We start from the raw sequence: 14572 nt of genomic DNA, 5'->3' as shown, positions 1-14572 counted from the left end.
GATACCCTGGAGAAGGAAATGGCAACCCACTCCAGTATTCTTGCCTGGAGAATTTCATAGAGAGAGGAGCCTGACAGGCTACCATCCATGGGGTTGCGAAGAATCAGACACTACTGAGTGCCTAACACACAAAAATATTTTTAAATCTCCAGATATCAAGGCTGGCAGGAAATTCAATCTCAGTTACTTGGTCCCTCACTTCCTGGAATTTCAAAGTCACCAAAATACAGAAGGTGGTCCCTCTTGGTTTGGGCAGCACAGGTTACCTTTGTGATGCCCTGTGAACCAGGCTCTGTGGTATGGTAAGCCACCCACACGTGCTGGGTTTTAGCTTCTCCAGGCCCAGTTAGAGCCTCGCTAACTCTGTGGGCTGTAACTCCCCCAGGCCTTATGGAAATGAGATAGCTCCATATCTCTGATTCTGTCTTTTTCACCAATTATGAGAAGTCACCCACTTCTGTCCCTTTAAGCTGGGGAAAAAAAAAAAAAAAGAAAAGCTGTATGTGGGACATTTCTTTTTCTTTTTGGTCTTTCCTCAAAGCAAAGAAACACAGAACTTGGTGTGTGTGGCAGGATTGGGGGTGGAGAGGATATAGTAAAAAGAATAGTGATAGAACAAAATAAAACAGTATGTGCTGCTTCACAGGTAGGTAACATCTTTAACAGAACATGCTCTTAACAGGACTTACCTGTATCCGCATGTTAATAATGAGAACACTTCATCTATTCTCATAGAAGATGAAAAAAACAGCATTTTCTAGAGTGATCAAAGGGATTAATGGGACATTTATATACCCAGAAATAGGTTTAATGAGGCCCTATTCATATTCTTGCCTGGAGAATCCCATGGATGGAGGAGCCTGGTGGGCTACAGTCCACGGGGTCGCAAAGAGTCAGACACGACTGAGCAACTTCACTTTCACTTTCATTCTATGGATATAAGAGATTCGCAGGTATCAGGAATCTAAGAAATTCCATGGCTTCAAGTATACGCTAGAATATTAGAATTACTTAAAAGTGAGAGTTTGAAAGTCGTTCAATTGTGTCCAACTCTTTGGGACCCTGTGGACTATATAGTCCATGTAATTCTCTAGGCCAGAATACTGGAGTGGGTAGCCTATCCCTTCTCCAGGGGATCTTTTGGACCCAGGAACCGAACCAGGGTCTCCTGCATTGCAGATAGATTCTTTACCAACTGAGCTATCAGAGAAGCCCAAAAGTACTTAAGACTTACTCTTATAAGTAATTAATCTAAGAGTAAGAGTAATTGAAGTCCCTCAAATCACTGCAGATGGTAACTGCAACCACAAAATTAAAAGATGCTTGTTCCTTGGAAGAAAAGCTGTGACCAACCTAGACAGCATATTAAAAAGCAGAGACATTACTTTGCCGACAAAGGTCTGTCTAATCAAAGCTATGGTTTTTCCAGTGGTCATGTATGGATGTGACAGTAGGACCATAAAGAAGGCTGAATGCCAAAGAATCAATGCTTTTGAGCTGTGGTGTTGGAGAAGACTCTTGAGAGTCCCATGGACTGCAAGGAGATCCAACCAGTCCATCCTAAAGGAGATCAGTCCTGAATATTCATTGGAAGGACTGATGCTAAAGCTGAAGCTCAATATTTTGGCCACCTAATGTGAAAAGTCGATTCATTGGAAAAGACCCTGATGCCGGAAAAATTGAAGGCACGAGAAGGGGACAACAGAGGAAGAGATGATTGGATGACATCACTGAGTCAATGGACATGAGTTTGAGCAAGCTCTGGGGGATCGTGAAGGACAGGGAAGCCTGGTGTGCTGCAGTCCATGGGGTCGCAGAGAGTTGGACACAACTGAGCGACTGAACAAAAACAACTACAGTCCTAAAGAGTGCCTTGCAGTTAGTCTTTCAATATCAGCATCAACTAAGTCTTTCATCTTCATTTTCCTAAAGATGAATCATCTCAGACAGTTCCCTGAATTCTGATGCTCATTTTGGGTAAAGTGCTAATGGAGAGCTCCTCGTGAGCATTTCCCCATGCTTGGTCGTAGGCAGTTCAGATGTGTAGCACTGCAAAAGGAAATGTTGGTCCCGAGTTCCCATGGGCGCCAAACATTTCTGAGCAGCATCATAGACTGTGGACTGTGATTCTTTTTTTAATTAATAATTAACCTTCCTTAAACTGGTTTTATTTAATGTACTTGCTGTGTAAGAAAGCACATGATTCTTGAGTAAAAGGACATTTAATTTTCTAATCAATGCCACAGAGATGCTTTCTTGCATTTATTTCTACCCAGTTCTGAATTATATGTTGATTGTGTGTAATGGATGTTTAGTAAGGAATAGGGGACAAAATTAGATGCTATTCTAAATAGCTCCTGCCTGGTTTTAATGTCAAATGGCTTCTATTTTCTGTAATTATCTATGAATAGTAAGTCCTAGGGTCTGTCAATTCAGTGTTTTCTGAAGAACAGGCATGTAACCATCACTGGGGAACTTGTTAAAACTGACCCAGCCCAAACTTACTGAATCAGAATCTTCATTTATTAGGTACATAAAAGTTTAAACAGCATGTCTTTGGACACAGTTTAGACTGAATTATTTGTGAAACTTTGGAAAACTATGGATGCCAAATTTCCATAGTAGATCTACTGAATTAAAATAACCGGAGTTGCATGCAACATACATTTTTTAAAAAAACCTCACAGGTCAAATTTGTTAGTACTTCTAACATTTCTTGTAATAGTGGGAAGAAAACTACAATAGTAAATGGAAACATGCTTTCAGCATGAATTGTCATCAACAGGTATTCAGTTCAAGTGGTGCAAATTTTTTTTAACTAAGGCAACAGATTTGAGGATTAGCTAGAGTTTATAGATTCATGTTATTTTTTATGAATTAACAATTTGAATAATTGGAAAATAAATTGGGGAATAAATATTTTTTATACTTTTTTCCTAATGTGTACAAAGCATTAAAATATCATTAGAATATTTGATTCTGTGTTGTTACATTTATGGTAAAAGTTTTTTCTGGGATGGTATATGACTGCTAAAATTATCATGTAATTTCACATTTGAACTGTCTCTAGTAAGCATTTATGGGCTTCCCAGGTGGCACTAGTGGTAAAGAACCTATCTGGCAATGCAGGAGACATAAGAGATGGGGATACGATCCCTGGGTCAGGAAGATCCCCTGGAGAAGGAAATGGCAACCCACTCTAGTATTCTTGCCTGGAGAATTCCATGTACAGAGGAGCCTTGTGGGCTCCAGTCCATGGGTATACAACTAAGGGACTAACACTGGGGCTCAGAGGTAAGGAATCCACTTGCAATGCAGGAGATGTAATTTAGATCCCTGGGTCAGGAAAATACTCTGGAGAAGGAAATGGCCAACTTGCTTGAGAAATCCCACAGACAGAAGAGCCTGCAGGCTTAGTCCATGGGGTCACAAAGAGTCAGACATGACTGATGCGAGTTAGCATAACATCATAGATAGTAAGAATTTATTATTGGAATTTTCCAGAATAGTGGTAACTTCTGGGTTCTTGCTTTGTTTAGTGTGAAAATAACAGAATAAGGACCCTAGATATAAATTTTAGTGAATTTTTTTTTCTGTCTTAAAAAAGTGAGCTTTTGTAATAATAGCAGCCAAATAAGAGCAGTAACAATTTCTAGCTTGATTACTCGGGTTTTTCATCTGGCTAAAATCTATTTGAATAAAAACGCAAAAATTTCAGACCAAAGTTCAGGTTCAGTTTTGTTTTGATTCATAAAAAGCTAAATTCTAAGATTGTGTGTTGTGTTTTTTTAAGGAGAGACAGTTTAGGATTGTTGATAATCATTTTTTATTTGCTTTGGTGTATTGTTTATTTTGCCCCTTTTCTCTGTGCAAATTATTTCTAATTTATTCTGGAACATTAATTGATACTTTGATGAATACACATGATACCCTGAAAACTAAAGAATTGATTTTATTGAAAAGTTTTACGAGGTAAAATTGGGGATGATTTTTGGAGACTCAGTGGAATACAAAATTTGTTTGTTCTTTCTCTTCAAAAAAAAAGAGGCAAACCCCTCATAAACATTTTGTGAAGACTTCCAGTCAATGGATAAATAATATGAGGTTTCAGAAAATTGGTAATAAAATATAAACTCTCCCTGTTAGTTTAAACTGTAAAGATGTGCAAAATATATTGTGCCTCACAATGTAGCAGAATTGTAGTTTTCTGTGTAGTCATTGGATTAAATACCCAGCAGACTTCTGACTCTCTGCTTTCAGACAGCATGGAAAAAGTGGAGTATCCTAATCTCAAAAATCTAATCAATTTTACTACAGAAATTGCTTTGTTAACTAACGGTAATAAGTCTTAAGTAGGAGGGTTCTCTCAAATGTAATTTTAATATAGTTTTGCCCCCATAGAAACCCTTTTCATCTTGCTTTGATTCTAGTGTAAATGTAGAACACTTAAGTAAATTTCTGACTGGAAGATAATCTACATTCTCCGCTTATAAGAGAACCCAATTTATGAGCAGTAACTGCTAATTTGCTGAGTCTCTCCCTCAGTAAATCCTATTGAGCCTCATTGAAAATGGTGAATCCTATTCTAATATTTTAAAATGGTAATTAATTTACAGTACAAAGGGTATTATGAGGTACCTCCCAAATGTTTTGTAGCACTGAATTGACAGTTATTAAAAAAAAAAGCACAATTCTGAAGTCAACAAATTTGATGGCACTTCAAAATACAAGTGTTGGTATAATTAGTAGGAGTCAGTTAACTAAGTTTATTGTACATTTATGGAATGGTCTGCTATGTGAAAAGCACTATGCCACATCTCTGATTTTGAATGTCTGTCTCTCCATGAGAATACATCAACTCTATTCAATAATTTTACATACTCATCTGTTTTATCTCGAATTCTACTATTTTATAATTCCTTGAGCTACCAAGAGGAAGACCATGGAATCAGTGCAAAGTAATCTGATAATTCTGAAGGCTTCTCTAATAAGAATAGCTATAACTACTAGGCCATGTCATTGCCAAACTGTAATTTATAGGGGAAATGTATATTTGGTCCTCTCACATATATTTGGTTCTCATCCATAGTTCCTGGCTTATAGCTTTCAAAACCCTTGGGATTTTCTGAGCAAAAGGAGCAATGAAATAATATTTAGTCTCTTGTACTTAGTTCCTCAGAACACTTCTGGAAAGGTGACTTTTTGATCCCGTCCAAAGGTGGGGTTATTAGAGAGGAATTTTCAGTCTAGCTTGCTCCACCTGTGGGAGTGGGGGAGAAGGCCTGGAGGTTGAATCTATCACCAATGGCCAATGATCAACCATGCCCATGTAATGAAGTTTCTAGGGTTTGGAGAGCTTATGAGTTGGTAAACATGTGGAGAATGGGGAAAGTGGTGGGTCTGAGGAGGGCTTGGAGGCTCTGCCCTTTTTCTGTGGTTTCTCCTAGGATCTCTTCATCTGGCTATTGATTCCTGTATTTTAGTATCCTTTTTATAAAAAATTGGTAATCTAGTGAGTCAACAGGTTTTTCTGAATTCTCTGAGCCATTCTAGCAAATTATTCAAGCCTGAGACGTGGTGGGAACCTCTTGATTTATAGCAAGTCAGTCAGAGGTACATATAATAAATAACCCGCATTTGGGACTGGCATACTGAGTTGGAGGGGGTCATAGTTACCTCCAGGAGAAGGAGATGGCACCCACTCCGGTACTCTTGCCTGGAAAATCCCATAGATGGAGGAGCCTGGTGGGCTGCAGTCCATGAGGTCGCTAAGAGTCAGACACTACTGAGCGACTTCACTTTCACTTTTCACTTTCATGCATTGGAGAAGGAAATGGCAACCCACTCCAGTGTTCTTTCCTGGAGAATCCCAGGGACGGGGGAGCCTGGTGGGCTGCCGTCTATAGGGTCGCACAGAGTTGGACATGACTGAAACGACTTAGCAGCAGCATAGTTACCTCCAGTTTTAGCCCATCAGTTAGAAGCACAGGTAACAATCTGGGCTTCCCTTTGGTGTCTGAAGTGGAGAAGAGTACAGTAAGACTGAGCTCTTTACCTGAGGAATCTGATGCAACCTTGAGATGTATAGCGTCAGAATCGAACTGAATTCTTGGACAGCCTGCTGGTGCCCTGGAATTGCTTGTTGATGTGGGGAGGCCTCCAAACACACGCAAGTTGGAATTGGGTCCAGGAACCCTTTTGGAATCATATCAAGGAACATTTGGAAGAATTTTAAATTTTAATTTCTCCCTCACTTCTGTTTAAACCCCATTTTATATTATCATTCAGAATTTCCAAGCACAAATATTCCACAGACTTGAGGAAAAAGAGGAAAATTATAAAAACAATGGAGGGTAGACAAAGTTATCTGTTTATATTAGTTGAGTATAAACAGTTAAACATGTTAATTGATAAGCCAAACTTTAACAAGGAAAGAGGCTAATTATGGTGACAAAGATAAGGATGAAATGAATATTTTTAAATCAAGAAAAAAAAGGAAAACCAAGATAAATGATAAATATTTTTTCTTTACATTTTGTCCCATAGTGAAATTATTTTTCTAAAAGCAAATGATTGAATAAAAATCCCAAAGTCCCAATTTACCCTTGTAAGATACTGATTTTCCTCTGTAGGAAAAGGCTGTGGGAACAACATTGTCTCAACTGCTAGCCAAAGCACGAACTAGATTACCTAGTAGGGCTTTTCCATTTCTAATTTCTAGACCCTTATATTCATAAATTTTCCTGTTTAATTTTTGTGCTCTCAATGGGAGTCCCAAAACTCTGGTGAAAAAAAAAGTCCAAGATGAAAACTGCTTATTCTCTGATAGTAAGGGGAAAAGAAAACCTATTCATTTCACTCTGTTAAGTTAGTTATTGTTTGTCACTCAGTCATGCCTGACTCTTTGCAACCCCCTGGACTGTAACTCACCAGGCTCCTCTGACCATGGGATTCTCTAGGCAAGAATACTGGAGTGGGTTGCCATTTCCCTTCTTCAGGGGATCTTTCCCAGGCAGGGATCAAACTCAAGTTTTCTGCATTGTAGGCAGATTCTTTACCATCTGAGCCACCAGAGAAACTCCTGTTAAGTAGATACAGTAAATATTCACTCCCTCATTCATACAACAAATATTCTTTGAGTGTCTGGTGTGTGCCAGGCTCTATTTTATATGTATGAAATGTTAGCATCTTAATTCCTAATCAATCTAATGCCATGATTAAAGAAATAATAATATTAAGAGTAATGTCTAAAGCTCAACATTCAGAAAACTAAGATCATGGCATCTGGTCTCATCACGTCATGGGAAATAGATGGGGAAACAGTGGAAACAGTGTCAGACTTTATTTTGGGGAGCTCCAAAATCACTGCAGATGGTGACTGCAGCCATGAAATGAAAAGACGCTTACTCCTTGGAAGGAAAGTTATGACCAGCCTAGATAGCATATTCAAAAGCAGAGACATTACTTTGCCCACAAAGGTCTGTCTAGTCAAGGCTATGGTTTTTCCAGTGGTCGTGTATGGATGTGAAAGTTGGACTGTGAAGAAAGCTGAGGGCCGAAGACTTGATGCTTTTGAACTGTGGTGTTGGAGAAGACTCTTGAGAGTCCCTTGGACTGCAAGGAGATCCAACCAGTCCATCCTAAAGATCAGTCCTGGGTGTTCTTTGGAAGGACTGATGCTCAAGCTGAAACTCCAATACTTTGGCCACCTCATGCGAAGAGTTGACTCATTGGAAAAGACTATGATGCTGGGAGGGATTGGGGGCAGGAGGAGAAGGGGACAACAGAGGATGAGATGGCTGGATGGCATCACCGACTGGATGGACAGGAGTTTGGGTGAACTCCAGAAGTTGGTGATGGACAGAGAGGCCTGGCGTGCTGCAATTCATGGGGTCTCAAAGAGTCAGACATGACTGAGTGACTGAACTGAACTGAACTGATACATAGTGTGCTTCACAAATGAAAAGTCCATATTAATTACATAAAACCAGAAAGGAGTCTATATAAGAAAAATATTCTTATCCTCAATTATCAAAAAAGTCATTCTATATGTGCTGCTATCCATCCCATTTCCTCATTTTGCAAGTCTTGTAGCTGTGCTCTTTGAGGCTATAGAGGGTGGAGTGTTGGAGAAGATGGTCTAGTTTTCATGATCAGTCCCCTGTATCTGCTTTAATATTTCCCTGTGTTAGTTCTAGGTAACACGATCCCTAGGACCTGGGATACAACTTAACACTCAGTTCAGTTGCTCAGTCCTGTCCAACTCTTTGCAACCCCAGGGACTGCAGCACGTCAGGCCTCCCTGTCCATCACCAACTCCTGGAGTTTACTCAAATGCATGTCCATTGAGTTGGTGATGCCATCCAACCATCTCATCCTCTGTTGTTCCCTTTTCCTCCTGTCTTCAATCTTTCCCAGCATCAGGGTCTTTTCAAATGAGTTGGTTCTTCGCATCAGGTAGCCAAAGTATTGGAGTTTCAGCTTCAGCATCAGTTCTTCCAGTGAATATTCAGGACTGATTTCTTTTAGGATGGACTGGTTGGATCTCCTTGCCGTCCAAGGGACTCTCAAGAGTTTTCTCCAACTTAACACTAGATTGGGAAAAAAGGCATGATTTTCCCCAGACTTGCTTGGGATATAGTAGTTAAAGCACTCTGCAAATTCTGTGGGATGGAAATCTGCCAGAAACTTATAATTGAGAGTGAATAAAGCAGAGGTCAATGCCCTCAAGGATCTTGCAGTTTAGAGAGGGAGGTGGATATAAATCTAGTCAATTATGATGTAGTAAAGTTATGTACTTACATTTGGAACAAAGTTAAGTAGTGAGTTTCTCATATTTATTTGACTATATGAAAAAATTTTTAAAAATATATAATCTATTTAATCAATATAGCCAGAAGGTTATTAAATATATTAAAAGTGTGGGAAAGTACTTCATTAAAATTAAAAACTTCTGCTCTGTGAAAGTCAAGGTCAAAAGGATGACAAGACAAGCCACAGACTTAGAGGAAATATTTACAAAAGTCTTTTTTTGTGCAAAAATAAAGATAAAGGACTGCTATCTAAAATATACAAAGAACTTTAAAAAAATGCAACAAGAAAAAAAAAAAACTCTATGTAAAAATGGCCCAAAATCTTTTAACAGACATCTCACCAAAGAAGATATACAGATGGCAAATAAGCATGTGAAAAGATGCTCTTTTTCATATGTCATCAGGGAAATACACATTAACACAACGAGATACCACTACACACCAATTACAATGGCCAAAATATGGAACAGAGAAGCACCAAATGCTGGTGAGATGCAGTATGGATAGGGACTCTCATTTATTGCTGGTGAGAGTGCAAAATGGCATTGCCACTCTGGAAGACAGTTGGGCAGTACCTTACAAAACTAATAAAAATACTCAGCATATTCACATAATAACATGCTGTGATCATGCTCCTTGGTATAGATCCAAAGGAGTAGAAAACTTACGTCCACATGAAAACCAGTACATGGATGTTTTTAGCAGTTTTATTAATAACTGACAAGACTTAGAAGCAATCAAGATGTCCTTCAGTAGTTGAATAGATAAATTATGGCAGTACCTTCAGACAACGGAATATTATTCAGTGCTAAAAAGAAATGAGCTATCAAGTCATGAAAATACATGGAGGAAAATTAAATATATATTGCTAAGTGGAAGAAACCAATCTGAAAAAGCTCCGCACTGTTTGATCTCAACTATATGACATTCTGGAAAAGGCAAAACTATGGAGACTGTAAAAGAGATCAGTAGTTGCCAGGGGTAAGAGGGACGAATAGGTGGAGGATACAAGATTTTTAGGGCAGTGAAAATACTCTGTATAATATTATAATGATAGATATGTGTCATTATATATATTTGTCCAGATACATACAAGTATGTATGTATACTGTAATGTATACTTAATGTATACTGTAGGCTTTGGGTGATTATGATGTGTCAATGCAGGTTCATCAGTATTAACAAATGTACTACTCTTTTGTTACATTTTTGGGGATGTTGATAACATGGTAAGCTATGCATGTTCAGAGGCAGGGAGAGTATGGGAATTCTTTGTATTTCCTCCTCAATTCTACTGTGAACTTTAAACTGCTCTAAAAAAACTCTCAGAAACAAAAAAGTGTGGGAAAGATAAACAGCAGAAACAACAAACATATAAAAGAATTATTCATTGTAAGAAATAACAAAATTTTAAATTTTATGTTTAATATACAATAAACATTAAGTATTAAAATGTTAAGTTATGAAAAGATAGACAACATTGACTTGTCAGTATCAAACAGAAAATACACACATACACACACAACTCTCTGCTTAGTTATCTGTTGCCGATATAAGAATGAACAGGTTAAAATATCCATACATCAACTGATTTCATGAACTTAAGTCCTAAAAAAGATGACTTCACAATTAAGGAGACTACATACACACGATTACTTTTTAAATTATTTCTTTACTTAAAACATATTTTGAGGGTTTCCCCGTTGGCTGAGTGGTAAAGCATCCACATGCTGATGCAGGAGACATGGGTTTGATCCCTGAGCCAGGAAGATGTCACATACTAAGAAGCAACTAAGCCCATTCATTCACCACAGCTATTGAGCCTGCTCTCTAGAACTTAAAAGCCACAACTACTGAGCCCACATGCTGCAGTTACTGAAGCCCATGCTCCCTAGAGTCTGTCCTCTGCAACAAGAGAAGCCTCTACAAGAGAAAAGTTTCCTGTGCAGCAATGAAGATCCAGCACAGCCAAAATTAAATAAATGAAGTGATTAAAAAAAACATATTTTGGAAGAAAACGTACTCACAAGTATTGCTTTAGTATTATATGGAGCACATATTAGCATCTCCTGCCTCACGTGCCTTTCTTTGACTTGTGGACAGGAAGAGGAAGGGTCTTAAAACTGAAAAATCAATATAAGCAAGTGTGTGGACGTGCGATGTAGCACATGGGGAAAAAGCACTGCTGCTGAGGGCAAAGAAACATGCAAGGAAGGGCAGAGATTTGATGTGAGGCCAGCGGGCAGGGGTCAGTTTGTAACAGGAACTCAATAACTTCTTTGCCTTTTATTCCTAACGATATCTCTGGTAAACTTAAAAGTTCATAATATTTTAGCGGTTTATATTTTTCTACTTTTCTTAGAAGTTGCCATATTTCATTATCAGTGAGCTTTTTTTTAAAACATTTTTTAATTATTATTATTTTTTTTTACTTTACAATATTGTATTGAGCTTTCTATATGTAGGCCATACAGATTCACCTAAACAATTCTTCATTTAAGTCCTTACTAATGTTCTAGACCATGTGCTTGATAGCTTACATGCAAAATTATGCTAATTTTCATGCATTTTGCAAAAGCAGTATTAGTAAATTGGTTTTAGAGTTGAGAACACTAAAATGGAATCTGTATGTGAATCCTACCTATCTCAAAGTTCACTTTAGTAATTGATCTTTGTGATGGTATTTCTGCAAGTAAGTTCCTCGGAGGATAAAGCATGATGAAAAAGCATTCTGTGATTATGTCAGTAAGAGGACCATGGAGCACACTCCCTCTTGAAGACTCTCCATGAGCTTAGGATATTAAAGTCCCTATGTATTTCTGAAACAAAGAAACCCATTTCATTTTCTTCATTTGAGCATTTTACAAACTGTCAGAGAATTCTTTTTTTTTTTGGTAAAACATTTAACATTCCAGGACATACTTTGGGAAACTTTGTATATTGGAAGAAACTTATTAATAAGAACTCAACTTATTTAGAATCCAAGAAATATAAACCTTATTATATACTCTCAAATTAATGTTTGTCAGAATGAGGGTCATGAACTCACTGGGTTGTGAAATCAGTGAAGTGGATCCTAAGCAGTATGTGGGAAACAAAGTAAAACAAATAGGATAGAAAATATCAGGGTTGCATGCAGTAAGCACTGAATCATGAAAAATTTTACTGGGGCACGGTGTAGAATACATTTCTTTCCATGATCATGGCCAAGAACATCTAAAGCCACTCCTTTTATGAAAGTCGCATGAATTGCTTATTATGCAGGAATTATGATGATCACAAATGCTTGAACTGTATGAAATTAACTGTAATCCCATGGGTAACTAAAAAAACTAGCTATTACTTAAAATTAGATAATTTTAGAGCTGAATTATCTCCTAGAGGGAAAACCAAAATAGAGTTTTAGTGATTTGTCAAGGTCAGACAGCTGTTAGCTGGGCCTAGAACACAGAGTTTCTGATTTGTACACTAATATTCTTTACTTGTCAGGATGTGTGTGTGTGTGTGTGTGTGTGTGTGTGTGTGTGTGTGTGTGTTTGTGTGTGTGTGTGTGTGTATGCCCATGTGCTCATTCATGTCTGGTTCTTTGCAACCCCATGGACTGTAGTCAACCAGGCTCCTCTGTCCACGGGATTTTCCTGGCAAGAATACTGGAGTGGGTTGCCATTTCCTCCTTCAGGGGATGTTCCCAACCCAGGGATCGAACCCATGTCTCCTGGGTCTCTGGCATTGCAGGTGGATTCTTTACTGCTAAGCTACTAGGGAAGCCCCAATTGTCAGCATAAATTGACATAATTTTTATTTATAGAACATGAGATTATTTCTTTTTAATAAGAAAAATAGGCACAGAATTCAGCAAATCATTCCCAGACAGTAAGTTAATGATAGGTTACAAAAATGCTTAAGGCTTTAATTGAAGGAAAAATGTAATTTAGAGATACTTCAGTACTGCAGTCTAATTATAATTCAAAGCTAATCACTAACTAATTAACCCATTACTGGTGGGGCCATTCAGTTGTTTGGTTTCTCACTTGAACGTGTGAGTGTTCTGTATCTATGATTCTGAGAAGACTTAGATAACACAGCAGTAAACACAAACCCCTCCATGTGTAAGCTAAAGATGCAAGCTTTAAATAATGAATTTGAAGTATTCCCTCTAAACGCACACCATGTTTTCTGAAAGGAAAAGGAACTATGACTTATCGAAGCATTCCTTAGCAAAACACCCAGTAACTTCTACACGTTATTTTAGACAGGTCTCTGTGAGACTCCTTCCAGTGGAAGTCTTGAAAATTATACCTAAATTTGTGCCTGTTCATTCTTCTCTCATGGTCTGAGCTGGGGAGGGAGTGTCAGAAATCGGTCAGTATAAGTTGGAAATATTTCCTTTTCCACCTCTCTTGCTCCCTGGAAAGCGCCCATGAGAGTCTGCCCTAGGATTCCTAGGGCCTGTCCCTGGATTCCAGCAAACCCTTCTCAACTCTCTGAAGCTCAGGTTGGCGATATCTCCTCCCAGAAAGGTCCGGGCCACAAAGGGCAGAAATCATTTGATAACTTAATCTTGGTGAGAGGAAGAGACGCCTAGGCCTGTGTACTCAGTGATAAACGGAAGCACCCGGGTGACTCAAGGAAGAGACATGGCAACGTTTAAAACTAATACAAACTAATAAGGCGTAAACAAGAACTGAACGGGGGTAGGAACCATCCCCACCAAACGTGGTAGGGAGCTGGTGTGCGGAGGGGAGATGTCTGAGTTGTGACAACCTGGAGGTTACGGGGCGGGGGGCGGGGGATGGGGGGCGTTCTCCCCGGGAGGCCGGGCTGGGAGAGCAGGCAGGGTAGCAGGAGGTGAATTTCCTAAAGCCCAGGACCGAGCCTGGGACCCTCCCGATGCCTAGAATGAACTCAAAGCCGGTCCCTCTAGGCGGGGACAGCGGCTCCCCTGGGATCGCCACCTCTCCTCCGCCCCGTCGCTGGGAAGGAGAAGATCCCGGGATGGGGAAGGGTGCGGGCGGTAAACCCCGGCCACTCAAGCGCCCCCCTCCCCCTCGCCCTGCCTCCCCGCCCGGCCCCCGTGCGGCTTCAAAGCCCGACCCTGGCTGGGGCCGGCCGCGGGCACCGACCGTCCTCCCCACGCCTCCCCGCGCCTGCAGCGCCCGCCCCGGGCCGTCCCGGCGGGCGCGCGGGGGGCGCGGGCCCGGGCCCCGCGTGACGTGGGCGCCGCGGCGGGAGGGGCCGCCCGGGCGCGGGTCGAGGGGGGGCTCCGGCCGACTTATTAGCGCCCCGCGGGTCGCCGGCAGCGAGCAGACAACCGCTCAGCGAGCCACGGGAGCCGGCGAGCGGCCCACTCCTCCCACTCCTCGGCCTGCCTCCTCCCCTCCGGCTCCTCCCGCCCCCACCTCGGAGCGAGCCGCGGAGGCGCCCTCTCCCTGCCTCTTTCTCCCGCTCCCGCTCGCTCGTCCGTCTCTCTCGCTAATACTTCCCCCTGCCGTGCTCCCGGGGACCCAAGCATTCTCAGCGCTAACCTTAGGGACCCACGGTGCGCGAAAAGCCTAGAAAAAAGCCGCTGCGGACAGAGATAGTTGGAAGCCCCTCGTCCCTCCCCCCCCCCGCCTCTGCCGGCGCAGCCCGTGCCCGGCTCGCAGCACCTTCTCTCCTGAACACTCTGTTTGGGAGGACGGGGTGAGAAGGTGAAGTGGAAAGAACTGCAGAGCAGAGGGGGCCAGGCTCAGAGCTCAGATTTCATTTTCATTGAAGCC

This window comes from Bubalus kerabau, chromosome 7 (genome assembly GCF_029407905.1).
Source record: "Bubalus kerabau isolate K-KA32 ecotype Philippines breed swamp buffalo chromosome 7, PCC_UOA_SB_1v2, whole genome shotgun sequence".
Taxonomy (NCBI): Eukaryota; Metazoa; Chordata; class Mammalia; order Artiodactyla; family Bovidae; genus Bubalus; species Bubalus kerabau.
Note: the sequence above shows the minus strand (reverse complement) of the source record.